The following is an 8,121-nucleotide window of genomic DNA, read 5'->3' on the forward strand; positions in this document are numbered from 1 at the left end:
CTCTTTTGTGTTAAGAATATCGTGCCATCCTGATTTGAAAGAACGATCCCCCAAAATTCTATCAATGATTGTAAAAGTGAATCTTGCAGTAGAATGTTTCATTGTGTGTTTGTAAAGTGCATTGGTAATTCTGTGGTTTCTAATGTCCCCCAAATGTTCAAATTCTGATGCGGAATTGCCTCGATGTCTGGCCGATATAAAAGGCCTGACATGTGCAGGTAGCTAGATAGAATATCCAGTCTGAGCTGCAATTGCCAAAGAAGTTGATGTCATATACCTGACCTGTATTTTTACTGGTGAAACTTGTTGTTTTAAAAATGTAGTTACAAAAACTACAATGGCCACAAGGAAAAGTGCCAATAAGTTTATCTCCAGTGAGTGTCCTTTGTGTAAAGTTATCATGCTTGGTGTTTGTTGTTTTTTTGTAATGAGAAAAATGAGAACACAAGGATTTGCCCTTTCTGTAGGAGAAGTAGCAGCATTCTCCTAAATAATTTTCCAAAAGGGTGAGTTGAGTATGTTCCAGTGGTTATTGACAATATTGATCAGGTTTCTACTGTTTCGGCCATAAGTAGTAACCAATCTACATACGTCGGAACCATTAACTTTCTTACTTTTTTTGTATTCTAATAGAGAATGTCTAGGTATAGTATCACAAGATTGGACCGCTGAGTCGATAGTTTGTGATGAGTATCCCCTGGACAAAAATCTGTTGGTTAAATCATTTTGATGTTTGGTGAGGTCTTCTTGCGAAGAGCATATTCTTCTGATTCTCAAAAATTGGGATTTCGGAATATTTTTAGTAATATGTTTCGGATGGAAGCTATCCGCATGTAAAAGAGTATTGTACTGAGGAAATTTTCTATAAACAGATGTTTGAAGTGTGTTGTCAATTTGTCTTTTCAAATGGACATCTAAAAAATGAATTTCGTTGAGATGATGTTCTTCAGTAAATTCAATACCCCAGATGTTTCCGTTTAAATATTCCAAGAATTCCTGGAGGTATTCATTACCCCCTTTCCAAACCAGCCAACAGTCGTCCAGGTATCTCCTCCATATATCTATTTCAGGTAAATATATATTGTGCATTGGATCGTATATGATGGTTTCCTCTATGTATCCCATGAAGAGGTCTGCGTAAATGGGCGCAAAAGATGCTCCCATGGCTGTGCCTTGTAATTGCCAGTAGCAATCTTGTTGAAAGTAGAATACATTTTTGGTCAAAATGTGTTCCGCCATACATATTAAAAGTGTATTCATTCCTGGTGGATATAAGTTGAGTTTGTTAAGCCAGAATTCCAATGCCATTAGACCTGCCCAGTGGGGAATACTGGTGTATAGAGAGGATACATCCAAAGTGCACATAAGCCAGTCCGTGTCTAACTGTGTATCTGTAACTATCTGCAAGAATTCTGTAGTATCCTGTATTCTTGCACGAATAGATCTGAGTAATGGTTTCAACTTTTCGGTCAGAAAGGCCGAAAGAGGTTCAGTGAGTGAACCGATGCCTGATACAATAGGTCTACCAGGTGGTTGTTCTGTGGATTTATGAATTTTTGGTAAAAGATATAAATGTTGTTTCCCAGGATCTTTAACTGTCAGATGTTTTTTTGTTTTCTCTGAGATTATACCATTCTCAACTGCCTCTTCCAGAAATAGATTAATTTCAGTTTGAAAACCAGGTGTTGGATCAATATCCATCTTCATGTAATGGTGGTGATTAGATAGTTGTCTATAACCTTCACCAAGATAATAATCGTTGTCCATTACCACAACCGCACCCCCTTTGTCTGCTGGAATAATAACAATATCAGTATTGTTTTTGAGTTGTGTAAGGGCCAACTGTTCTTGTTTTGAAAGGTTATTACATAATGTCTGTGGAGCTGTAGTGAAAATGTAAATCTTTAATAACAGCCTGTTGAAAAACAGAGACGTGTTTGTCCATGGGAGGTGTGAAGGAGGACTTGTGAAATTTAAAATCAGTTGATCTTTGAGTGTCATTATTTGAATCCTGTTGTTGGAAAAATATTCTAAGGTTAATCTTTCTGCAGAATTCTAAAATGTCAGATACAAAAGTGCTTTCATCAATAAAGAAACCTGGAATAAAACCGAGTCCTTTATTCAATAATGCATGTTGTTCGTCAGTTAAAACATATTGTGAGATGTTGAGTACATTGGTATAATGTTCATTTACTTTATCACTGACATGAAAAGTTCTTCTAAGCTTGTGACCCCTGTGTTTCCTTCCTGCTCTATGTTTTTTACCCCTAAAGGGTAAGAGAATGTGCCTTTTAATCGGAAAAAAAGACCAAGGTCTATCCTTAAAAAGTCAGGTACAGGTTATATTACATCTGGGGAGGAATCCTCTACTACAGATACAGATATGTCCATTATTGGGGACTCTCCAAATGCCAAAAGGGGCAGAACATCGCAACACCCTTTAGGGGTAAAAAACATAGAGCAGGAAGGAAACACAGGGGTCACAAGCTTAGAAGAACTTTTCATGTCAGTGATAAAGTAAATGAACATTATACCAATGTACTCAACATCTCACAATATGTTTTAACTGACGAACAACATGCATTATTGAATAAAGGACTCGGTTTTATTCCAGGTTTCTTTATTGATGAAAGCACTTTTGTATCTGACATTTTAGAATTCTGCAGAAAGATTAACCTTAGAATATTTTTCCAACAACAGGATTCAAATAATGACACTCAAAGATCAACTGATTTTAAATTTCACAAGTCCTCCTTCACACCTCCCATGGACAAACACGTCTCTGTTTTTCAACAGGCTGTTATTAAAGATTTACATTTTCACTACAGCTCCACAGACATTATGCGTAATAACCTTTCAAAACAAGAACAGTTGGCCTTACACAACTCAAAACAATACTGATATTGTTATTATTCCAGCAGACAAAGGTGCGGTTGTGGTAATGGACAACGATTATTATCTTGGTGAAGGTTATAGACAACTATCTAATCACCACCATTACATGAAGATGGATATTGATCCAACACCTGGTTTTCAAACTGAAATTAATCTATTTCTGGAAGAGGCAGTTGAGAATGGTATAATCTCAGAGAAAACAAAAAAACATCTGACAGTTAAAGATCCTGGGAAACAACATTTATATCTTTTACCAAAAATTCATAAATCCACAGAACAACCACCTGGTAGACCTATTGTATCAGGCATCGGTTCACTCACTGAACCTCTTTCGGCCTTTCTGACCGAAAAGTTGAAACCATTACTCAGATCTATTCGTGCAAGAATACAGGATACTACAGAATTCTTGCAGATAGTTACAGATACACAGTTAGACACGGACTGGCTTATGTGCACTTTGGATGTATCCTCTCTATACACCAGTATTCCCCACTGGGCAGGTCTAATGGCATTGGAATTCTGGCTTAACAAACTCAACTTATATCCACCAGGAATGAATACACTTTTAATATGTATGGCGGAACACATTTTGACCAAAAATGTATTCTACTTTCAACAGGATTGCTACTGGCAATTACAAGGCACAGCCATGGGAGCATCTTTTGCGCCCATTTACGCAGACCTCTTCATGGGATACATAGAGGAAACCATCATATACGATCCAATGCACAATATATATTTACCTGAAATAGATATATGGAGGAGATACCTGGACGACTGTTGGCTGGTTTGGAAAGGGGGTAATGAATACCTCCAGGAATTCTTGGAATATTTAAACGGAAACATCTGGGGTATTGAATTTACTGAAGAACATCATCTCAACGAAATTCATTTTTTAGATGTCCATTTGAAAAGACAAATTGACAACACACTTCAAACATCTGTTTATAGAAAATTTCCTCAGTACAATACTCTTTACATGCGGATAGCTTCCATCCGAAACATATTACTAAAAATATTCCAAAATCCCAATTTTTGAGAATCAGAAGAATATGCTCTTCGCAGGAAGACCTCACCAAACATCAAAATGATTTAACCAACAGATTTTGTCCAGGGATACTCATCACAAACTATCGACTCAGCGGTCCAATCTTGTGATACTATACCTAGACATTCTCTATTAGAATACAAAAAAAGTAAGAAAGTTAATGGTTCCGACGTATGTAGATTGGTTACTACTTATGGCCGAAACAGTAGAAACCTGATCAATATTGTCAATAACCACTGGAACATACTCAACTCACCCTTTGAAAATTATTTAGAGAACGCTGCTACTTCTCCTACAGAAAGGGCAAATCCTTGTGTTCTCATTTTTCTCATTACAAAAAAACAACAAACACCAAGCATGATAACTTTACACAAAGGACACTCACTGGAGATAAACTTATTGGCACTTTTCCTTGTGGCCATTGTAGTTTTTGTAACTACATTTTTAAAACAACAAGTTTCACCAGTAAAAATACAGGTCAGGTATATGACATCAACTTCTTTGGCAATTGCAGCTCAGACTGGATAGTCTATCTAGCTACCTGCACATGTCAGGCCTTTATATCGGCCAGACATCGAGGCAATTCCGCATCAGAATTTCGGAACATTTGGGGGACATTAGAAACCACAGAATTACCAATGCACTTTACAAACACACAATGAAACATTCTACTGCAAGATTCACTTTTACAATCATTGATAGAATTTTGGGGATCGTTCTTTCAAATCAGGATGGCACGATATTCTTAACACAAAAGAGAGAAGGTGGATTATTAAACTAGGGACTTTTTTCCCAGGCTTAAATGATAAATTATGATTTTGCAGTAAGTAATTTTATTTCTTATTGTATAAACATTTATTCATCCATTGTTTTCTTCTTATGTTTTTCCACATCATTTTGCTTAGATTGATTTTTTATGTTACATATATATGCTATACATATTTGATATTTAGATATATAATCAATGTATAGATGCATGTTAGTTTAAGACTGCATTACTTTGTGATTCATCACTATAACATTCTTTTGTTTTATTCATTACAGGAAATGAGGTCATGAATTGATTTACTTGAAGCTATATAAGAGCTTTATCCAATCATTTCAATGTACTACTGAGGAAAGCCTTGAGCTGAAACCGGTCTAGTTGTTAGCTTTTTGAAGTTAAAATAAATTCAATTGTTTGACTTTCCAGGGTGCTGGCATTTTTTTCATTTTGGAGCAGCTGCCCCTTATTTTTCTGAATTGGGTCATGGTATGGATACACGAGTACATACTAACGACATTACTAAAGGTTCCACTGCTTTTTCTTTGTTTTATACCAAAGATGTGGGTGGTATCAAGGATGTGGTAAGGAAGCATTGGGACATATTAATGGTGGACCCACACATCAGAGATATAGTTGGTGACAGTCCCCGTTTTAGGTATAAGAACAAGAAAAACATCAAAAGGCTACTATGTGATAGGGTGACCAACAGTCCTGAAACCATACTTTCGTATGGTACTATGAAGTGTGGTAAATGCAATTTTTGTGAGTTTATTTGTGAGGATCCAGTGTTCATACATCCAAGCACGCATATCCCATATACTTTTAAGGTTAGAGGTGATTGCATGTCCAGAGACCTTGTCTATTTAGCTGTTTGCCTTGTTTGCTCGTCGTTTTACATTGGTAAGACGAATAGATGTTTGAGAGATCGTGCACGGGAACATCAGTACAATATCAGGATTAAGAATTGCACCAATGCATTAGCCAAGCATGTTATGGACACCGATTGCACACATACATTTAGTTTTAGGATTGTAGAGAAGATAAATGTTACTAGTAGAGGTGGTGATATCTGGGCCATTACTGAGAGTAGAGAGAATGCTTGGATTTTGAAGCTGAGGTCAGACACGGTCCCTGGGTTAAATGCGAAGGTCTCTCTCAGACCTTTTTTAAGGATGAGGAGATTGAAAGCTAAATAAAGTTTATACTTAATGTTTTTATGATATTAGTTAGAATTATATAAATATGTAGTTTGATTTTAGTATGTTTTTTAACTTATTGTGCTATGCAAATATTTATGCAAATATGTATGTAGTAGATTTTATTGATTGAGTTGGTTGCTAAGGAATGAACTTGCTGTTCAACAAGCTTAATTGATTGTTTTTCCGCCTTTTTAGTATTTAAGACTCATTGATTTTGTACTTTGTAGTGAGTCTGATGAAACCGCAAGGTGAAAGCGCTAACTCTGGTACCTGCTGTAATAAAAGAAACGGAATTTTAACTTGGACGTATATCTCTTTTTTGGACTAGCTGTGCTGACTGGAGGTTGATGAGATTTATAAGTGACATTTTATCTTATTACCTTTTAGAGCTGTGTTTCGCCCTAATCCTTTGTTACATTTTTATCATATTTATTGCTGCTTGGACTGGGCGTTTACCCTGTTCCATATCATCTTCTATTATTTTACTGCATTGCTGCTTGGATTGGAACAGGGGCATGGCTGACGTTGTAGCTGAACAGGTCGAGTTACCTTATGTTATTAAGGAAGCTGCTGGTGGTAACGCAAGCAGCAACAGTTGTGCTAGCAGATTTTCGAATGTGACTGGACCCAGCAATGGCATTGCTAACAATACTGTTGGCTTATCTACTGAAAGATTTGTTGAGTGCCTTAGAGAACATACTAATCCTCTGGCTCTCTACCAGGAACCGGAAGGGTCGCAAGATGATGACGCTGGGTCGATAGACCATGAGGGACTTCGCGTCAGCTTGGAAGCGTTGGAATCGGATGTTATTAAGTTAAAAAAGATGCAGATGCAGAGGCTGCATTTTGATGTATGTATACAACGGCGCATTATACCAAGGGGCTTGCGAGTCCTAAAGATGCCGACTACTGGAACCAGCCACCCGGAGTTGTTATTTCGGTGGCAACAACTAAATATTGAGGTAAGCCTCAATTACATGCGTCTTTTAAACGACTATTATGCTCCGTTAGAGGATGAACTTAGGCGCAGCATTCAAACTAAACATGAGCAGCTAGTGTCAAGTTTTTCTTTACCAGTCATTGACTGTTATCTGTGTCAAATGTTAGATTCTGTTGGTCAGTTTGAGCGGAGACTTCTGGAACAAAAAAGGCAGAAACTACATAGAGACATTGTCGATTTTCGACGTGGCAACATCTTCACTTGGCCTCGGTTTAACCAGGGACAAGTGATTAATGCTACTATTGATCGTGACAGCCCTAATAATGTACAATCAAATATGTGTGAACTTGGACGTATGGGACAAGGGGAACTCCATGGTGATGTGGTTGTTCCTGATATTAACATTGGGACTGATAGAAGTATTACTGTTATTGATGACTTGAATCCAAATGTTGTTAATAATTGTGTTAGACCTGAAAGTATTGCAAACCATATTGTTAGTGTTGATAGAACTGTTTCTAAAGTGAATGAAGGCAATGTTACTAATGCATCCATCGGTAGCAACTCAGTTACTGTCAGTGTCACATCCACTGTAGACCCAGTGGTGCGGAGTAAGACGAGGAGACTGGGTGTTGTATCTGAGGCCCCTAACATTGCCACTTCTTGTGGTATTGAGCCATCTTTTCATTTTGACAAGTCCCACCCTTTTCCCATAAGGATAGATCAGAGGGAAGGAAGGGTGAGGTCTCAGAGCAGGGGGAGGCAAAAGAGGAAGTTGCCTGTCGAAGCCCCAATGAACATGAATTTGAAGAAAATGTGGCAAGGGAGGGGGACTCTTTAGTGTTCAACATTTCCTCTAGGGTTCTTTCTGGTGCTGAGGAATCTGTTTTAGCTAAAGGGTTATCCTTCATCCCTACCACTTATAGTACTATTGAAGAGTCCTTACGTGACTTTAAATTATTTGTTAGGAATTTATCATTGAAGTTGATGTTCAATAGTAATAATGATTGTGGACATACCCATAGTGGTTTTAAGAAACCGAGTATCTTTATCCCCCCTATGCATCCATTGTTGGGAGCATTCAGCAAAATGGTCGAGGATGATTTTTACAGGATGTGTAATGTGAAACAAAGGAGGAAGGACAATTTAACATATGCTGAAAGGACAGCACTTAGAACATTAATGAATGACTACTCTATTACATTGAGGCCAGCTGACAAGGGAGGAGGAATTGTGGTGATGGACACATGTAAATACTTAGATGCTATTAGGA

At 37.5% G+C, this 8,121-nt stretch overlaps 1 long non-coding RNA gene across 1 annotated transcript in view; it reads left to right on the forward strand.

Annotated features, from left to right (window-relative positions):
• The window catches only part of LOC122804777, an 881,700-nt gene that overhangs the window by 521,367 nt on the left and 352,212 nt on the right, over nucleotides 1–8,121 (forward strand). The gene's annotated exons all lie outside the window — the stretch shown is intronic.

Source organism: Protopterus annectens, chromosome 1.part1 (assembly GCF_019279795.1).
Source record: "Protopterus annectens isolate FY-2018-M chromosome 1.part1, PAN1.0, whole genome shotgun sequence".
NCBI lineage: Eukaryota > Metazoa > Chordata > Ceratodontiformes > Protopteridae > Protopterus > Protopterus annectens.